Source organism: Nicotiana tomentosiformis, chromosome 12 (genome assembly GCF_000390325.3).
Source record: "Nicotiana tomentosiformis chromosome 12, ASM39032v3, whole genome shotgun sequence".
Classification (NCBI taxonomy): domain Eukaryota; kingdom Viridiplantae; phylum Streptophyta; class Magnoliopsida; order Solanales; family Solanaceae; genus Nicotiana; species Nicotiana tomentosiformis.
The window spans coordinates 104,658,702-104,680,432 of record NC_090823.1 but is presented as its reverse complement, the minus strand read 5'-3'; the positions used below and the strand labels follow the sequence as shown (position 1 = coordinate 104,680,432).

Sequence of the window (21,731 nt, the reverse complement as noted above, 5' to 3'; positions counted from 1 at the left end):
GGCGGGTATCCCGAACCGGCATATGATATGATCCCAAATAAAGTCTATAACTTCTTTCTCTCTTATTTTCTCGAACGCCTGCGCTTCAACCCATTTAGAAAAATAGTCAGTCATAAACAAAATGAATTTGTCTTTACCTGGGGTCGATGGAAGAGGGCCGACGATATCCATTCCCCATTTCATGAAAGGCCATGGGGATAGGACCGAGTGGAGTTGTTCTCCGGGCTGGTGGATCATTGGTGCGAACCTTTGACATTTATCACATTTACGAACAAATTCCTTCGTATCTTTGCCCATATCGATCCAATAATACCCTGCTCTGATTATTTTTTGGACTATTGTGTCGGCTCCAGAGTGATTCCCGCAAGTACCCTCATGCACTTCCCGTAGGACATAATCGACATCCCCCGGACCCAAGCATACTGCCAATGGTCCATCGAACGTTCTTCGGTACAGTGTTCCATCTGAAGCCATAGTGAATCGAGCAGCCTTGGTCCGTAGGGTTCTGGAATCTTTAGGGTCCACTGGGAGTTTTTTGTTTTTCAAATATTCGATATACTCGTTTCTCCAATCCCAGGTTAAGCTTGTAGAATTTATTTCGGCGTGTCCTTCTTTGATTACCGATCCCGAAAGTTGAACAACATTCCCCGAGCTTGTATCATCTACCTCGACCGATGACCCCAAATTCGCCAGTGTGTCGGCCTCATTATTCTGTTCCCGTGGCACATGCCGTAAAGTCCATTGTTTGAAATGGCGCAAAGTGATAAGCAGTTTATCTAAATACCTCTACATTCTACCTTCTCGAACTTCGAAGGTTTAGTTTACTTGACTCACCACCAGCAGGAATCGCAGTTGGCTTCAATGATTTATGCTCCTAAATTTCTAGCTAGCTCGAGACCTACAATCATGGCTTCATACTCGGCCTCGATGTTAGTCAACCTGATAGTTTTAATAGATTGTCTAATAATGCCAGCCGTGGGTGGTTTCAAAACTATGCCCAGCCCGGACCCCTTTACGTTCGAAGCCCCATCCGTAAAAAGGATCCATACCCCCGATGATGTACCTGATTTCAATAGTTCTTTTTCGGCTTCGGGTACGAGGGCTGGTGTGAAATCGGCCACGAAGTCTGCTAGGACTTGAGACTTGATGGTCATGCAGGGTTGATATTCGATATCGTACCCACTGAGTTCGACGGCCCATTTGGCCAGTCGGCCTGATAACTCGGGTTTGTGCAAAATATTACGAAGCGGGTAAGTGGACAATACGCATATGGGATGACATTGGAAGTATGGCCTTAACTTCCTCGAGGCGCTTATCAATGCAAGCGCCAACCTTTCTAGGAGCGGATATCTAGTTTCCGCCTCTCCTAAGGTTCGACTCGTATAATAAACTGGGAATTGCGTACCTTGCTCTTCTCGAACTAGGACACCGCTTACGGTGACTTCCGATACTGCCAAGTACAAACAAAGTTTCTCGTCCGTTTTTAGAGTGTGAAGCAGTGGTGCGCTTGATAGATATCGCTTTAGTCCTTCTAATGCTTGTTGGCACTCCGGGGTCCAAGAAAAATCGTTCTTCTTTTTTAGTAGAGAAAAAAATTTATGACTTCGATCGGATGATCTCGATATGAACTGGCTTAAGGCGGCGATCTGACCCGTTAGTCTTTGTATGGCCTTCACGCTGTCTACGACGGTGATGTCTTTGACGACCTTGATTTTATCGGGGTTAATCTCTATTCCCCGATGTGATACCATGAAGCCGAGGAACTTGCCCGAACCGACCCCGAAGGCACATTTTTCGGGGTTGAGCTTCATTTTGTATTTTCTCAGAATCTCGAACGTTTCCTGCAAATGAATTAAATGGTCCTCTGCGCACAGGGATTTGACTAACATGTCATCAATATAAACCTCCATTTATTTTCCTTTTTGTTCTTCGAACATTTTATTCACTAGGCATTGGTAAGTGGCCCCTGCATTTTTTAACCCGAAGGGCATCACATTATAACAATAAGTTTCATATTTGGTGACAAATGAGGTTTTTTCCTGGTCCTCTGGGTTCATCTGTATTTGATTATACCCGGAATAGGAATCGAGAAAAGTGAGGATCTCGTGGCCGGCCGTGGCATCGATCATGTGATCGATGTTGGGCAACGGAAAAGAATCTTTGGGGCATGCTTTGTTCAAATCCTTATAGTCCACGCACATTCTAAGTTTGTCCCCTTTTTTAGGGACTACAACTACGTTGGCTAACCATTCGGGATATTTTACCTCCCGAATGGACCCTATTTTGAGAAGTTTGGTTACCTCGTCCTTTATGAAGGCGTTCTTTCTATCGGACTGGGGTCTTCTTTTTTGCTTCACCGGTATGAATCTAGGGTCCAAACTTAGCTGATGCATCGTTATGTCTGGCAGGATCCCTGTTATATCTAAATGGGACCAGGCAAAACAATCGATGTTATTGATAAGAAATTGAACGAGTTTCTTCCTGAGTTCAGGGCTCAACCCCGTTCCCAAGTATACCCTTTGCTCGGGACGGCGCTCGATTAATATGACTTGCTCTAGCTCCCCGATCGTCGATTTTGTGGCATCAGAGTCATCGGGAATTATGAAATATCGAGGGACCCTTTGGTCTCCATCCTCTTCGATTTTCTGGTTGTCTGGCTGGGTTGAAGCCGCTGTCTATGATTGCTATTTGGTGTCTCGTTCTCCTTCCGGGCCCGATCCTTTTATCGGCGAAAGTGAGGACATTGGTTTGGCTTCGTCGACGACGAACATTTCTTTCACGGCTGGTTGCTCTCCGTACACCATTTTGACATCTCCCGACGTCGGAAATTTGAGGACCTGATGTAGGGTCGAAGGCACGGCTCTCATTTTGTGGATCCATGGCCTTTCGAAAAGGGCATTATACCTCATATCACCTTCGATCACGTGAAACTTCATTTTCTGGACAGTTCCGGCCATGTTTATTGGTAAGACTATCTCCCCTTTGGTGGTTTCGCATGCCATATTGAACCCGTTTAGGACCAGAGTTGCAGGTACGATTTGATCCTGCAGGCCGAGCTGCTCCACTACCTTCAATCGGATGATATTGGCCGAGCTACCTGGATCGATCAACACATGCTTAATTTTAGTTTTATTTATAAGTATGGATATTACCAGCGCATCGTTGTGAGGTTGGATGACCCCCTCTGCATCTTCATCACCAAAGGACAGAGTCCCCATGGGTGCGTAATCTTGAGTCCGAGATCGCTTTTCCCTCACCATCGATGTTTTAGTACGTTTAAGCATCGGTCCCCGGGGGGTATCGATGTCGCCGATGATCATGTGGATAATGTGTTGTGGTTCTTCTTGCTCGTTCTTCTTGCTGAAATCCCTACTTCTAAAATGGCTCTTTGCCCTATCACTCAGAAACTCCCGAAGATGCCCTTTGTTAAATAGGCGAGCTATTTCCTCTCTTAGTTGCTTGCAATCTTCCGTTCTGTGGCCATGGGTACCATGATATTCACACGTTTGATTGGGATTTCTTCGAGCAGGATCGGTCTGCATTGGTCGAGGCCATTTAGTGTCTTCGATGCGTCCGATGGCCGACACGAGAGCGGATGCACCAACGCTGAAGTTATATTCTGATAATCGAGGTGCTTCTATAGGGTCGGCATATTTATCGAAGCCGCTCTTACTCATAAGCCCCCGATAATTTTGTCCCCGATCAATTCTTTGACTGTTCCGAACTCCGTTGCATGTTGAACCATTACTCACTCGATCGGTGACGTACGGTCGATATCTGTTCGACCTTTGCTCTCTGTTGATCTGCTTTTGATTAATAACTATCCTGTTCTGATGAACAGGTCCGTACGGGGCCCCCGACTGGTCATCCTCGACCCTAATTTTTGATTGATATCGGTTGTGCACATCTGCCCAAGTTACCGCTGGATACTCGATCAAATTTTGTTTCAGCCGATGTGATGTTGTCGAACTTAGCTCGTTCAACCCTTGGGTGAAAGCTTGTACGGCCCAGTCGTCGGTGACCGGGGGTAATTCCATGCGTTCCATTTGAAATTGGGATACGAATTCCCACAGCATTTCTCCCTGCCTTTGCTTTACTTTGAAGAGGTCTGATTTTCTCGTTGCAACCTTTATGGCACCAGCATGCGCTTTTACGAACGAATCTGCCAACATGGCAAAAGAATCGATGGAATTCGGTGGTAAATTATGATACCAAATCATAGCTCCTTTCGAGAGGGTCTGCCCTAACTTTTTCAACAGCACGGATTCGATCTCATCGTCTTCCAAATCATTGCCTTTTATGGCACATGTGTAAGAGGTGACATGTTCGTTAGGATCGGTCGTACCGTTATATTTGGGAATTTCGGGCATACGGAATTTTTTGGGGATCGGCTTCGGTGCCGCACTCGACGGAAAAGGCTTTTGTATGAATTCTTTTGAATCAAGCCCTTTGATCATTGGTGGAGCCCCCGGGATTTGATCGACCCTGGCATTATACGTTTCCACCCTCTTGTCGTTAGCTTCGACTCATTTTGTGAGTTCCTCGAGCAATTTAGTAATTTCGAGAGTAGTCCCCGATTCCTGCTCGTTAGATTTTACTATGGCAGGCTCTGTTCTGGGGGTGACTTCTCGAAGTGGATTGGAAACCGGCCTGCTTTGTGCGTGAGTTTGGCTCTGTAGCTGAGCTATCGCTAATTGCTGGGCTTGCAACATCTCGAAGATCATGCGTAAGCTGGCCCCGATCTCCTCTAGGTTTTGGGTATTTTGGGCTACGGATCGAGCACCACCCTGAATGCTTATTTCCAATTCGGAATGCTGGTTCGCTTCCAAAGCAATTTGTGAATTGACATCCAGTGGTATTTCGGCTCGAATCTCGGGTAGTGCTAAGTCGTTGGTTTCATCTTGAAGGCCAGCTTCGTAATCGGTTGGTGAAGTCATTCGGTCGGTGGCTATTCGTAGCCGAGCCTGAATTGAAGATATTTTCGAAAATAAGTGACCACTGTTATCCTCGGCCCCACGGTGGGCGCCAAACTGTTTACCCGAAAAATGGATAGAGTTGAATTTATACGCAGCTCCGAAGATATGTGGTACAACTTAACACAAAATGCAAGGATAAATAAAAATGTGAATATAGATTGGAGAAAAAGTAATCTAGACAAGGCAATCACGAATAGTGAACCTTAGGATTTAACAAAAATAGAATCAATTTAAGAAACTGTAATGATCACTCTTTCTTGTAGAGGAAATAATACTTTTGTTATAGTGTGAATCTTAGAAAAAAAGATGTCTTTATAGAAATGATAACCAAACCCTTTTATAGTGGAGAGATTTGGCTCCAAGCATAATAAAATAAACATTCAGTGGGAGACCCATGATAAATCAGCTTTTCCATAATTTCTGCCAAAATTCCCTCTAGTGGATTACAACGGCTTTTGTCTGCGAGCTCGATCTTGCTTAGAATCCTCGATTTTGGTTCGAGCTTGATTTCGGCTCGAATTCGTGATCTTGGTTCGAGCCCGACCCCGGTTCGAGCCCTTGAATTGATTCCAGGTCGATGTAGGTTGGTTTTTGGATTATCAGCACGATAGATTTACCCGCGTCATAGTTCGATTCTTGTTCGAGTTTGATTATGATATCGATCTCATCACGGACCGGCCTCCCCGGGTTATAGGTTAGTTCGTGCCCCCTTCGGGATCTTACTTCGATACACCATCCTTCGAACCGTACCGGACATGCCAAGGCTGAAATCTATTTCGACCGTATACAATGTGGTTTATGGTTAATTTATCATTATTTATTTCAATTGCAATCTAATTTATCGCTTTGTATCAAGTTAATCCGTATATTTTTTAAATCACTAACAAATTCAATTGTTATCCGATTTTGAGGTTAAACAAAACTGTCATGTAGAATGGCCGGGCTGACTGGTCTATGGACAACGACTTGAATGGTGGAGTTTCTTTTGTTTTTTGTACATAAAAGGGAAGAAAGATGCAAGACCGACCTCATATCACTTGGTACTAATAAGCAAGTTATTACTAAGAATGACCTCTCTGTTGTTTTCTTTTTCAAAATTTTTGGTAAAATACGTAAGCAGATGCTCGTGTGAAATCGTTTACTTAGTGCCAAGTGCATCAAATAATCTAATGCTAGATATCATATCACTTCCCTTAAAAGAAAGAAAACGACTTATATCGGTGTGATAGAGATCTTACTTAAATAAAATTGCTTTAGCTATAAGGATATATTACATTGATATTAACTTTTTTTTCAGAATACAACAAAGTGACAAGTTCTTCTTTTTTATGATTTTCATGAAATTCCCTGACCACAACTCCGATCTTATCCCCTTGTTTCTAAGGTGTGGTCTTTGGCTTATTTTAATTAGATTTGCTGGCATGCATGAGTCTTGTGGTTTATTGACGAAGACACTTACCCTCATGTTTCAGTTTTAATATCTATGCATGAGCCAAAGACTTAACTCCCCTTGTTGGTATTATCCTTGTGTTCATTTTTCTCTTCCTGTCTAACTTCTTTTCTTCTTTCTCCGTAGGCCTCAACGCTTCATCGGGAATCATTTTCTCGGTCTCGAGCTGAGCTGAATCGGTATGAGGCCGACTTCCGAGGGCTCACGGAGGAGAGAAATTCCCTTAGACTTCTCTGTGGGCAAAAAGAAGAGGAGACCAAGGATCTTCGAGCCGTGTTAGCCAAGGCTCACCAAGATCAGACCGACCGGATCGAGCAGGTAATGAAAATCTTAAAAACTCATGTGCTCGATACGGTAATGGTGGCTAACATTTCAATCTCACAGCTGTAGCAGAAGGTCGAGAGGATCTAGCAGCTCCGCGAGGAGGTCAATTTGATAAAGGCGGAGACCTTGGGGTGGAAAGAAGGCATGGACCGCTTTGCTGCAGAAAAAGAGATTGCTTTATCCCAATTGTCATCGACCGAAAGTCAGCTTCGAGGCATGAAGGAGAAAATCTCGGCTGAGGAAAAGAAAATAGGGGAGCTCGAACTCGGTTGGCTTCCGAACTTGCAAAGGCCAAATATGAAGCTGAATAGGCTAAAGCCGAGGCAAATGCGATCGTGACTGTCTACCGGGCCGATGCTGAAGCCGCTCAAGTCCAAGCGAGAGAGGCAGCTGAGACCGCTCAAACTCGAGCATATTGGATTATTGAACTCGCCAAATACCAATCTCGGAGGGAAACCCTCGAGGAGATCCACATTCGAGGTTTCGATCTTACCAACAAGATAATAAAGGCTAGAGAGCATGAAGCTGATGCTGGAGCGCTGGCCTCCGATGATGATGACGACGCCGAGAGCAAGAGCAGGTCCGAGAGAGGGAAGGACCTCGATAGAGAAGAAGCCGCCCCCGGAGAAAATTAGGAACCTTAGGATTTTTCACTTTTGATCTTTTGTGTAGGATTCTGATCTGACCTTGTAAATATTCTCATATATATAAACATCTCTTTCCTTTCCGACTTGTCTTTATTTCATTTTTTGCCTCGTGAAAATTTTGTTTCATTCATGCCTTATGAAAATTTTGTTCATAAATTCGAGGCTTAGGCAGTTTGATCGAAGTTGGACTAGTGTAGTTTTATAATCTAGTGAGTACTTGCTCGAATTTGGAGTAGGGTAACCCTTAGGTTTTAATTGAGTGAGGATGATTTCTCGAACTCAAAAATAAAATGGCCTTTTAGGCTCTTGAATTAGGCCGATACGGCCATAGTAAAAAGAATGGCTTTCCCCCCTTTTCGGCTTAAAAAGTTTATTTGTTTAATCATATAAAGTCTGTTGTGCCTTAGCATAAAATAAGCGATTTGCTCGAGAGTTCGAACGGTTCCATACCCATTAAGGTTTTTAAGTGTCGATATTATCGAGACCCTTTTGTTTCGTAATGCCTTAGCATAAAATAAAGAATTTGTTCGAGAGTTTGAACGATTTTGTACCAATTAGGGTTTTCGAGGGTCGATATTATCGAGACCCTTAGTAATTCAGCTGAGGGTAGCCTTTTTAACTGGTTTATGAAAATATTCGAAGGCCTGTTTTATAACGAAAATCGGACATCTCTGAACCGTGTTAATTTGGCCGAAGCCTTTAACTTGGGATTCGTCTTTTGGGATTGTTCCCCTGTTATATTTCAAACTTGTTCGAAGTATCAGTCCCCGAGTGGGGTGGCCGTGGATTATAAAATCAAGGGTTGCCTTTTTAAGGTCTTACGATCTCGAGATTTTAGTAATTCGATCATGTCGATTTTTTTGATGGCAGTCCCCAGTGCGGGGCCAATTATTCGAGCTTTAGTTATGATCGGCCCTTAAGCCAGTTTCCATAATAGATCACAAGCACGGCATTGTAAAGTAAAAATTTCTCTAAGGCATGAAATATCTGTCAAGGAAAAATACTTTTTTCAATAGATTAACATGCTTACATGTTTGCCATTAGGGTTCGAGTAATCTACATGGGCAAGGTTCGTTCGACCATTTGACCCTTACAAAATTTGCCTATCGAGACCCTGTCGGTATGAAATATTTTTCTTGTAACTATCCCAAGGTGATGCCCCTCAATATTCGAGGTTAATTGTAAAGGAGCTTCGGATACTGTTGAATTGCACTAAGTTAGCACGAACAATGGTTGCCTTGCTAAAACCCTCGCCGGAAAAACCCATTTGGGACAAAAACCTGTCTAAGGAAAAAAGAGTGCAACGCGTGCTTTCAGACCTAAGGACTTTGTGTTTGAAGAATCCTTTGATGTCTTCGATCAAACACCTACAAATGGTTAGTATAAAATATAAACGAAAATGGAGAAGGTCATACCTTAATAGTAATATCGTTTGAGGAGTGATATGTTCCAATTGTTTGGTAATTGTTCGCCATTCATCGTGCCAAGTTTGTAGGATCCTTTTCCGATGATATCGAGGACCTGGTATGGTCTCTCCCAGTTCGGGCCAAGTTTTCCTTTGTTTGGGTGTCGAGTATTGAGGGTGACCTTCCTCAGAACTAAGTCCCCGATTTGAAGTGTCAAAGATTGGATCTTCGATTGTAGTACCTTTTGATCTGTTATTTCTGTGCGGCCATTCGAACGAGGGCGGCTTCCCATTTTTCATCTAGCAATTCGAGGTTTTTATTCATAGCCTCGTGATTTGACTCTTTCGTTGTATATCAAAACCTGATGCTGGGTTCCCCGACTTCAACCGGGATCAGAGCTACAACGCCATATACTAAAGAGAACGGTGTTGTCCCCGTACTGGATTTTGACGTTGTTCGATACACCCAAAGGACTTCGGGCAATATTTCTCTCCATTTTCCCTTAGCGTCGCTCAATCTTTTCTTCAGATTTTGAATGATGATCTTCAGACTGATGCCCTCGCTAACTTGGGATCATCAGTCGAAGATAACGAGATCAACTCGGGAGAAGTCGTACAACTTATGAGATCGGTGGTGGAAGAAGGCCACGCCGAGATCAACTCAACGAGCCTAACTTGGGACTGGAGGAATAAGTATGTGGAATATCTCAGCACCAGAAAACGGCCCTCGGACCCTAATGAATCGAGGGCCATGCGTAAAAAGGCAGCCCGATTTAGCATGTCCGAAGATGGAACCCTGTTCAGAAAGACATTCAATGGCCCACTTGCAATATTTCTAGGGCCGAGGGATACTAAGTACGTTTTGAGGGAAATCCACGAAGGTACCTGTAGAAATCATTTGGGTGCCGAATCACTAGTTCCAAAACTAATCAGAGCTGGTTACTACTGGATCGAATGGAAAAAGAGGCAAAGGAGATCGTTCAAAAATGTGATGAATGCCAAAGACACGCTCCGATAATTCACCAACCTGGGGTGCTGCTGCATTCGGTTTTGTCACCATGGTCATTCATTAGAAGGGGAATGGACATCGTCGACCCCCTTTTATGGGCACCCGATAAGGCTCAATTTATTTTATTTATGACTGACTATTTCTCTAAATGGGTGGAAGCACATGCATATGAGAAGGCCAGAGAAAAATAAGTCATCGATTTTATCTGGGACCACATCATATGTCGGTTCGGAATACTGACCGAGATCGTGTGCGATAATGGGAAACAGTTTATTGGCAGCAAAGTAAGCAAGTTTCTCGAAGACCATAAGATCAAAAGGATCTTATCCACTCCCTACCACCCTAGTGGGAACGGACAAGCAGAATCCACCAATAAAACCATAATCCAAAACCTCAAAAAGAGGTTGATCGACGCCAAAGGAAGATGGAAGGAGATACTGCCCGAGGTCCTATGCGCATACCGTACAACCTCGAAATCCAATACCGGGGCCACCCCATTTTCTTTGATTTATAGCACTGAAGCTTTAATACCGGTCGATGTCAGAGAACTGAGCATCAGATTCCGATATGCAATAACGGAATCGAACGATGAGGCTATGAGTACAAGCCTGGAGCTATTAGATGAAAGGTGTGAAGCCACCCTTGTCCTGTTGGAAGCCCAAAAATAGCAGATCGAGAGATATTATAATCGAAGGGCCAACCTTTGATACTTCAATACCGGGGACTTGGTATTAAGAAAAGTTACACTGAACAGCCAAAACCCGAACGAAGGAAAATTGGGGCTAAACTGGGAAGGACCGTACCAAATTATCGAGATCACCGGAAAAGGATCCTACAAACTCGGAACAATGAACGGCGAACAATTACCAAACAACTGGAATATAACTCACTTAAAGCGATATTACTGTTAAGGTACGACATTGTTCTTTCTTTTATTTTTACATTTCAAACTAGCACTTGCAGGTGACCAACAAGGGATGATACGAGATCCTAGGTCTCAAAGCGCGCGCTGCACACTTTTTCCCTTGAACCGGCTTTGTCCCAAATGGGTTTTCTGGCAAGGTTTTGATGAGGAAACAAGTATATCGTGCTAACTTAGAATTAAAGGTCGGCTACGAACCAATGACAATGACCACAAAAGCATTCGAGGCCTCTCTTTGGTCACCCCGAACACTTAGGGGCAATATCCTCGAATATCGACTCTAGCAAGGAAAGAAACTTCGTGATTGAAGGGTATCGGTCAATAAGACTTATTGTAAGGGCCAAACGGTCAAATGAACCGTGCCCACACAGACCGCTCTAACCCTGGCACAAAACATGTATACATGTACAACTATTGTGCACAAGAATAAAAAAGAAGACTCTTCCTTGCACATAAACATTTTGTCCTTTAAAATGTTTTTTGCATTTTTCAAGGAATTTCCTAAAGCTATCGAGCCCAAGGGCCACCTTAATCTGAGTTTGAACATTCACTCTCACTCGGGGAATGCCGACCAAAAATAATCTCGGGCGGTCCAAGCTATCAGATCTTGGGGGCACAAGACCTATTAGGCAACGCCCGAATTTCAAAGGCCACGACCATCCCCACTCAGGGACTGTTATCTTAGGCATGCCTGGATAACTCGGGAAAGAAAGCCCACTGGGCGACACCCGAACTAAAAAGGCTACGGCCATATTAACACGACTCGGAGACGTCTGAGACTCGTAACAAAAACAAGGCCTTCAAAAAAATTCTTTTTCATAACCGGTTCTAAAAGGCTACCCTCGGCAAACTATAAACATAAACTATTTTGGGGAAACATTTCGGTAACACCGAATCCCTCCGATGCCTAAACACAAAATAATGTTAAAGGTAAGGTTTGTTCGAACCTTAGAACACGACCTAATTATTTTATGCTAAGGCATTACGACCTTTGCGAATACAAATGAAAAAGAAAAGGAAAAATTCAAAGTTGTGAAAGGGAAAAACCTTAGATATATGTCAAAATTTCTTTTTACAAGAGCTGAATAGCCCCGATACACATTTTTACAAAGCTCGAACGGCCTCGACAAAAAGATAGTACAAAAAACAAAAGGCAAAAATGCCTAAAAGATCCTAAACGGCCTAATCTTCATCGAGGGCCACGTCATCACCTACGGGGTTTTCGCCACCATAGAACTCACCCAACTCTTCAGACCCCTCGAAATCTTCCTCGGTATAAGCCAGCTTCCTGGCTTTGGCTTCGTATATCTTGGCTGTCTCGATTTTAACCAATAAGTCAAAATTCTGAGCATGGACTCCCTCGAGGGCCTCCATTCGGGATTGCCACTTCGCATGCTTCACCCTGTGTCTCGCTTGGTCCTAAATTGCCACGGCATCGGCCTTGTGCTAGGCCACCTTATCATCGGCCTCGGCCCTGACCACGACAACCTCTGACTTGGCCGCCTCAAGCTCCTTGGCTAGATTTTCTTGACCGGAGACAGCCGAGTTCAGCTGAGACTGAAGCCCCTCGATCTTTTTGGCCTGCACTAAGTTTTTCTCCTTTTCAGCCTGAAGCTAAACCTCACCCCGAAGCCAACTGATCCCAGTCAGTCTTCTTCTCTGAGGCCAGGCAATCCATGTTCTTCTTCCATTCTTCGGCCTCGGCTTTGACCGTATCCACCTCTCCCCGGAGCTGCTCGATCTGGTCAAGTTTCTTTTGAACCTACAGGTTCAGATCATTAGCCATTGTGTCTGACTTATCATGACTAACTTCAAACACTCTTCTTACGTGCTCGACCAGGTTGGCATGCTCCTTCTGAGCCGCTTCTAGCTCAGCTTGGGATTTCTCACTAAGAAGCTTGTAAGCATCCTTATTCTTAGTAAGCTGCCGAGTCTCGACCTCATGACGTTTGAACTCTTCCCGATATTGAAGAAAAGCCTAGTGATGAATTACCGAGGCCTGCAAGCACAAAGGAAAATGTCACGATTATTTACGGATAAATCTAACTACATAATAAAGGGATATTCGAAGTTACCCGATTCAATGCCTGTTGAGTTTCGTTGAACAGGCAGGGCGCTTCCACCTCGTTTATTTTGGCATGATCCTCTTCGGTCACCAAACACCAAAGATAACTGGCCACCCCTCCGGGGGCGGAAAGAACCCGAGCATCCTTAGGAAGGGAAAAGACAACGGTGTGTTTTCGATCAGGGTATGCACTCGGGGCTGGGAATCGATCGATCAATTTCGGGCTCGAGGAAGGCCCACTTGTTTCGGAGGGTGAGCTCTTCCTCGGTATCTCTAAATCGACAAATCCAATGGCATCCTTCGTGGCCATCGAATCCACACCATTGAAAACACCATGAAAAGGGTCTTTCGATCTTTGGGTTCCCTCGATGGGGCATTCTTTTGCTACTTGGGCCTCGTTAAATATTGACTATGTGAACGAGGGCGACTCGATAATCTCTATCGGACCAAGTGCTTCCTGCGGCGCTTTTCCCACATCACAGGAAGCCTCAGCTCCTGCCTCCACCACGGCCTCCCCGACATGATGAAAATCGTCCTCGCCTACCCCTGGTTCAGAGGCCCCTTTCCCTTCGAGCTGCGACGATATACTTGCTACCAGATCAAAGGCTTCTCCTTCCCCCTCAGACTCATCCCTGAATCAATAGAGTGAGTCCGGGGACAATGCTCGACCACTGACACTTCCCTTGGGCTTACACGCTAATCTTTTCTTTGGCCTCTTCTTCTTAGGGCTCGGAGAACTCAGAGCCTTTTTCCTTTTCTTCTCTTTATCCTGCCCCGAGGCAGGGGGCTCGGTGAAGAAATCATCATCTCTGGATGGAGGCCTCATCTGAACATCTTTTGTTAAACCTGCAAAAGGAAAATGAAACAAGTTAGAAATCGACGACGTGAAAATAATATCGGATGTGACTTAAAGAAAAAATATCACCATGAGAACGGGCCTCCCATCAGCCCTTTGAAAGCTCGCACCATGAGCGCTCGGAATAAGATCTCTGTGTTGCGATACCCTCGACCCACTCCTTAAGTCGAGGAACTGCGTCCGGCATCTGAGCAACAGCTGCACCATCACAAAATATTGATAATAAAGTAGAAAAAAGAAAAGCAATAAAAGAAATCTTAAAAGAAAAGTTATACTTACGTTTCATGTTCCATTTCTCAGGAAATGGCGTACCCTCGGCCGATATTAAATCCGAGGTGTTCACTCACAAAAAGCGGCCCAACCAGCCCCGGTCTCGATCCTCGTCGATGCTCGAGAATGGGGCCTTTGTGGCAACGGGCTCGGTGAAGAAATCATCATCTCTGGATGGAGGCCTCATCTCAACATCTTTTGGTAAACCTGCAAAAGGAAAGTGAAACAAATTAGAAATCGACGGCGTGAAAATAAGATCGGATGTGACTTAAAGAAAAAATCTCACCATGATAACGGGCCTCCCATCGGCCCTTCGAAAGCTCGCACTATGAGTGCTCGGAATAAGATCTCTGTGTTGTGATACCCTCGACCCACTCCTTGAGTCAAGGAACTGCGTCTGGCATCTGAGCAACAGCTGCACCATCACAAAATATCGATGAGAAGGGAGAAAAAAGAAAAGCAATAAAAGAAATCTTAAAGGAAAAGTTATACTTACGTTTCATGTTCCATTTCTCAGGAAATAGCGTACCCTCGGCCGAGATTAAATCCAAGGTCTTCACTCGAAAAAAGCGGTCCAACCAGCCTCGGTCCCAATCTTCGTCGATGCTCGAGAATGGGGCCTTAGTGGCCCGACGTGCAAGCTTGATCAATCCTCCTCGATAAAGTCAGGGGCATTACAGGCGCATAAGGTGGTCGATGGTAAAGTGACACCCCTCGAGTTTGCTCACGAAGAATCGAAGAAGAATTACAATCCTCTAAAATGAAGGATGAATCTGCCAGAGAGTCACCTCATACCTTTTGCAAAAGGCCATGATGACTGGATCTAAAGGGCCCAGCTTGAAAGGGTAAGTGTAAACACTTAAAAAATCCTCCACGTAGGTGGTGATCGATTCCTCGGGGGAAGGGACCACTACAAGCTTATCGGCCCAGTTGCAGTCCTCCTTGACCTTTTCGAGGACACTGTCGGTGATCGAACATATGTATCTTGAGACCGACTCGCACCGACCCTATACCGAGGAGGTTTTCTCAACCTTTAAATCGACTCCGGTTAGACACCCCACAGGGACGAACATCTTTAGAGGGGGTTCTGGTGTCGGTACTTCAGTGACAACATGCGAAGCATTCTCAGACGGTCTCGAGGAAGAGGGGTTTTATTTTTTAGGAACGAAATTTAAAGTCTTTGCTATTGCTTCTAAATAGAGGAGAAAAGAAGGTGTTGATAAAAGAGGATGTGTAATTAGCAGATAAATTATCAAAGCTTTCAGAAAACCAAAAGGGAAGAAGTTTTAAACTTAAGTTTTCAGAAGACTAGAAGATGAGAGTGATAAAGTTTTCTTAAAACACAAGAGCCCTATATAAAAGTTCTAATGAATGGATGAAAGGGGGTATTTATAGTTTTCTCAAACGACGGTTCGCATCCTGTAGCGGCCGACCGTTAACTGACACACATTTAATGCCTTGAAGACTGGGCCGACGGGACATTTCAACTATTCTTGTCACTTACGTCATGAATTCGTCGTCATGATTTATCAGAGTGAGAATCGGAAGCTCGTATAGTTTCTCATCATTTACTCTCAAAAAAACAAGGGGATTTGACATCATGTTTTTGTCACTTACGTCATGATATATCGAAGTGAGAATCTGAGGCTCATGTCGTTTCTCGTCATCTACTCTCCGAATAACGAGGGAACTATCTGTATACGGGTAAAACCGAGCTCGATATTCGATCAAGCTTCCGAACTCCCTGATTAGGCCAGGGTCGAAATATCTGTGATCAGGTGAAGCTGAGCTCGAAGATCGATCTGACGTCTAACACCATCAGCCAAGATCGACATACGGTGATTATGATCGAACCCAAATCATTGTCAAAGTTAGCCATCAAAACCATCATATTTGCCCTCGAGTTTATCGAAGGCGTAACCGGTCCTGTTTCTAACGGTCACGAAGAAAGCTTTGCCAACTCATCCGACAGGGGTCCGTAATTCTCGCCATTCACCAATCATTATGGCAAAAATCACGAAACGAGTAAAAAAGGGAACAACAGTCAGCAAATCATGGACTTTTGCCTTTTATATGACAATAAGATAATATCTTAAAAGGTAGGTTTCCCCTAATATATAAAGGGGACTGAACAATTCATGAGAGATACGGTAACATACACTGATAAGCAATACATTCTCTGAGTTCTTACTCTCTTGTACCTTTGTATCAACAAAAGTGCGTTCATTTCAAGGGTGGCTTGCTTACCTAAGCTGAAATTATTCGATTCATGTGGTTTATGGTTAATTTATCATTATTTATTTCAATTGCAATCTAATTTATCGCTTTGTATCAAGTTAATCCGCATATTTTTTTAAAGCACTAACAAATTCAATTGTTATCTTATTGAGGTTAAACAAAGTCCTAGTCTAGAAAACTGTCATGTAGAATGGCCAGGCTGACTGGTCTATGGACAACGACTTGAATGGTGGAGTTTCTTTTGTTTTTTGTACATAAAAGGGAAGAAAGATGCAAGACCGACCTCATATCACTTAGTACTAATAAGTTATTACTAAGAATGACCTGTCTGTTGTTTTCTTTTTCAAAATTTTTGGTAAAATACGTAAGCAGATGCTCGTGTGAAATCGTTTACTTAGTGCCAAGTGCATCAAATAATCTAATGCTAGATATCATATCACTTCCCTTAAAAGAAAGAAAACGACTTATATTAGTTTGATAGAGATCTTACTTAAATAAAATTGCTTTAGCTATAAGGATATATTACATTGATATTAACTTTTTTTTCAGAATACAAAAAAGTGACAAGTTCTTCTTTTTTATGATTTTCATGAAATTCCCTGACCACAACTCCGATCTTATCCCCTTGTTTCTAAGGTGTGGTCCTTGGCTTATTTTAATTAGATTTGCTGGCATGCATGAGTCTTGTGGTTTATTGACGAAGACACTTACCCTCATGTTTCAGTTTTAATATCTATTGAACTCAGAGGCGGACCTAGATTATATATTTTGCTGAAACGCTTAAGATCAAAAGTCCGATAGGACAGTACTTGAGCAGTTCGCTCACGTGCCTGCCACCTTCAAATCGCGAGTCTCCCTCAAATTGAACCACTAATTATAACTATATATCAAGAACCTTCTTTCTTTTTTCTTTTCTATCTCTTTTCCTTCTTCTTGTATATCATACCTGTCATTTCCTCCACAGACTGGAAATTTCAATGTGATAAAACATGGATAATATATAAGTTAAAGACTTTGTTTTATCTAAAATTTAAAGAAAATATAGAATATTTTCGTCATCATTCTGGTCACTTTACCCTACTTTCATCTATTAATGTCTCATTGTTTTTCTTTATTAATGAGAGATCCGTATATATCTCTATCTTGGACTTTTCTCTTGAGGGGGAAGTTACTTTTTTATTGAGAAGACAAAACCTAATCAAGAAGATAAGCTAACGCTGTGCGACTACATATTGAAAGATTTTTGTTGTCGTTGTTTTCCACATTTTAAGGAGCAAAGCAACAATAAAGTTCGGACAAATACTTTAATTTTCATAAGTATTCATTGGATAAAATCTACTTAAAATAAAGTATAGAGTCCGATCCAAGATTTGAACTTTATGGGTTCAAATTCAAAATTTTATCACATCGTGTCTAATTTAGTGGGTTCAAATTCTATTTTTACACTTATTTAACTGAATTTTTAACACAAGTACAGAGCCTAAGCCGACATTACTAGGTTCAAATAAGCCCGTAACGTCTTCATTGGCTCTGCCCCTTAGTATAGATACTATCATCCACAATTCGAGAAGGTCTTTAATTACTTTTGGTCATGTTACGTTGATGAAACTAAATTTCCTATATGTTTCCGCTATTAGTGTTGTGAACAGAGCAGACTAAAACGAAGGACGTGGGCTTGGGAATGAGTTACAGAGGATTAAACAGACCAACAAAAGGTTATTGGGCTACACTTGGAATCAGGTTGAGGTGCAGAACTGCAGATGTAAAGAAATGTGCTAGAAAAGAGGGAAAATAGTGTTTTACTATTGGACCGTGCAAGGGTAAGGGGTCGTTGGTTACCAGGTGAGATGTACAAGGATTTCATATGCTATTAGTCTATCCCACCTTCGATATTAAATAATTAATATCATTATTTTAGTATAAAATTTATATTATTTTTTTTTGCTAATACTCATAATCAAATATGAGATAAATATATTCTCAAATTTTATTTTGAGGATGGTATCCTTATTCACGTAACCAAGGGAGCTCAAGGGTATACGTATTATTGAGAAAAATATCTGTTCCTCTAATCCCTTTATCATATCTGTGTATTTCTCTCTTCGCATCCTTCTATGTTCTCCTCTATCGTTGTATTTCAGTTTAGTATTTCTAAAAAGTTTGAGTTGAATTGTAATTTTCTTTTCCTTTTTTTGGTTTTTTAATTGAAGTAATAGAAGTATTGTGAACTTGAGTTGACTCTCAATAAAAATACTTGTGTAACAAACAAGTTATATTTGTAAATAAGAACTATATATCTTCAGCTTCTCAAATTTTATTAATGTATCTTCTTTAATTTTCGTTGAGTCCATTCCAAAACGATTGAAATCTTTCTACATTTGTAAATTTTAGATTTTCTATTTTTATTTTATTTTTAATGGCATACTCTTATAAAATTTATGATATGTAAATACCATAAGATTCTAAAAGTACTTTCGATATGTTTGCATTTTCCGTACGTTTGTATCCATTTATTTCTTCTTTCCTTTCAACGTAGTTATAATTTTCATCAATGGCTTTGGCTTCTGTGTCATATTTTACGAGATGAAAGGACAAGTTGCTTATTTAATACAATAATTTACCCTCAAAATCGAATAACAATTAAATTTGTAAGTGATTTTGAGGATATAAAGATTTATTTGACACAAAGCAGTAAATAAAGACAAATTAAACAAATAAGGATGAAGTAAGTTCAAACCACACGAGGAAGAAGATTTAAGCCCTAGTGAAATATTTGCCCTCGATCTGGGCTCGTTACAACAAGCACCGATGAACGAAATCATAAGAACTAATAACAGAAAAAATAATGATATATTATCTTGGAATGCGTGTTACAATGTACTTTATGAATTAAAACCTCATTTATATGGTAGAGGAGTCCTACTTTATGTACAATTCTATAAAAGTTTAAAAAATCTTTTGATTTACTGATTGTCGATCGGTACGTGCCGAGATTCCTGCCGTAACATCCGGCCGGTCACGGATATTTCGGTCTTCCGTTGGCTATGCTGACAATGTTTCTTCAAAATCATTTGAGGCTAGGACCGATTCCGGGATCATGATCCCGATATTCTCGAAGGCAGGCGTCCTGTCTCTGGGTTCTAGCCCGTTGGGACTCGGGGTCGATCTTCAATCCTTTATTGTCATGTCTCAAGTGTGGCTCACCATGTCGGAGGCTAGAATGCACCACAAGTTCGATTTCGACCGTATTCCACAACGTGTGCCTCTTTAACTTTTAATATAATAATCCTTTCTCGAAACAATTGATTCACGTGAAACAAAAAAGTAAGACAGGTATCTTCACCTGAGCCTCCTATTAAGTACTCTATTAAGTATAAACCAGACCAAATTAGTGGGTTTTAGCTAGATCAACTCTTTTTTAAAGAGTCTCCAACTTAGGCTTAGGAGAAAGTTTGGTCCGATCCTTTCTGATAAATCTCAAGGGGAAGAGAATGGGAAGAGCACCATGTTGTTCTAAAGTGGGAATAAGAAAAGGTGCATGGACTGCAGAAGAAGACATGTTGCTCACAAATTACATTGAGCTAAATGGTGAAGGAAACTGGAGATCTTTGCCTATGAATGCTGGTAATACATCATTTTCTATATCTTCCATAAAAACACAACTTCCTTATTCAAAAATGTTGTATTTTAATTTGTCACGTAATAATAATTGGTTTGAATGTTTTTAATGTATCAATTTTATCGTGTCCTGGTGCTCAGTGACGAAGTCAAAAATTTTAATTTTCCAAATGTGTTAAAACTTGAAAGAAGTAAAAAAAAAAATCCCAACAAAGAATGTTCAATATATATGTTATATACCTCTACAACTTAATATTTTATCAGCTATATACATAGTGTAATTTTTCAAGAAAGGGTGGTCAATTATAGAATGTAGCTTCGCACCTCCTTGTGCTCATGTTTAATAAGTTTTTCGATATATATCCGGGCCTTCTCAGATGTGGTAAGAGTTGCAGATTAAGATGGGTGAACTATCTTCGACCAGGTATGGTTGAAGTGTGATCATATCGATCGTCTAAAAGTTTAAACTGTTCCAAAGAAAACACTTTTAATTACACTTAATTTTATTTCTAACACACCCCTTACATGCGTCTGATTCTTTTTCGTGAGCCAAAAAACTTCATTACTAAATACTAATATTATATACGTATCAAACAGGCATTAAGAGAGGAAATTTCAGTCCAGAGGAAGATTGCAAGGTAGAACTGATAACGAGATAAAGAATCGTTGGAACACCAATCTCTTGAAGAAGCTCAAAGTTGCAGGAATACAACCAAAACCTCAAAAGTTAACTGCAAAACGAACTAAAGCAACTAAAAAGAAACGAAGACGGGGAAGAAAGGCGAAAAAGCCCGAGAGCGAGATAGAAAAAGATGAGAAGATCCAAGTGCATATTCCAAAACCAATAAGGCTATATTCACTTTCTTCAAGCCAAAGTAGTTTTCAAGATAAAGCAGCCCATAATATTATTACCATGTTGAGTTATGAGGAAGTAGACAAGAATAAGGAAGAAGAAAAAATACAAGAGCCATTAATTCCAAGTTCATCGTCGTATTTGTTTGATGAAAAAGGGAATGAAATTTACGAGTTGTTTGACGAATTGCTAAATGGATGTGATTTTTCAACTGAATGCTTAGAGCCAACGAGCAGCTGTTACATGCTAAAGGAGGTTTACACGGAGTATTTTCAGCTTCTTTCTGAAATTTGAGATGTTACTCGATCAAGCAATTAAATGTTCGATCCATTTTTTTATTTTTATTTTTTATTATTATTATTATTTATTTATTTTGAAAATTGTTGTTTCCTTTCTCTGTAGGATTTACTAGCACGGTCACAATAGTGGTCATTAGTAGAATGACTTGGGAGCTTTTAGAAAGTGAAATGAATTTAATTAGTTTAGCTATGGTTTATTTCAACTTGCTCTTTTTGTTATTATTTCATTTCTTGTTTGTAAAGTCTTTTATACTGGTTATATATCATTTGATTTTACATTAGTGTGTATGCAGAACTAAGCATCAAGTAAAGCTTTAAATTAGAGTTACAATGTATTTGAACTATATTGAATTTTGTAAACATTCGGAGAAATAGTTTTCTATAAAAAAAATTAATTATGGTTTTTGGACTTATTTCTTAGCTTGGAGAGGATATTTTTGAGTTTATCTTTATATTTAAAAAGATTTTATTTGGATTAATATTGCGATGAAAATTTTGGTTATGCGAAAGTATAGTTTTAGGAAACATCAGTAGAAAACCATTTTTGACATCTTCAAGTAAGACCGAACATCATTCGTTGCAACCTAACATACTTTTGTATAAGCAGAAATATATAATAAAAAAAATCAGTTTAAGAAAGAAAACAAGAGTAAAAATGCAAGTGTCTACAGTTTGAATTATGCTATGAAAACAACCCATTTTCTTTTTCTTCTTTAATGAATATCCGAAGTTGACACCGAGACAAGTTAATTCAGAATTATGTTTTAGTTTCAAAACCTCCTGCATTTTGAATTATCCC

The 21,731-nt window shown here is 41.2% G+C and overlaps 2 long non-coding RNA genes across 2 annotated transcripts; both read left to right on the top strand.

Moving 5' to 3' along the window:
* Positions 1-6,294: 6,294 nt before the first annotated feature.
* LOC138903535 (uncharacterized) lies at positions 6,295-7,477 on the top strand. The gene is made up of 2 exons (XR_011412743.1): positions 6,295-6,744; positions 6,811-7,477. It is a non-coding gene; the product is annotated as an uncharacterized lncRNA (long non-coding RNA).
* An 11,164-nt stretch (positions 7,478-18,641) lies between these two features.
* LOC104121356 (uncharacterized) lies at positions 18,642-21,213 on the top strand. Its single transcript, XR_011412749.1, has 2 exons — positions 18,642-19,786; positions 20,378-21,213. It is a non-coding gene; the product is annotated as an uncharacterized lncRNA (long non-coding RNA).
* The last annotated feature ends 518 nt before the right edge of the window (positions 21,214-21,731 follow it).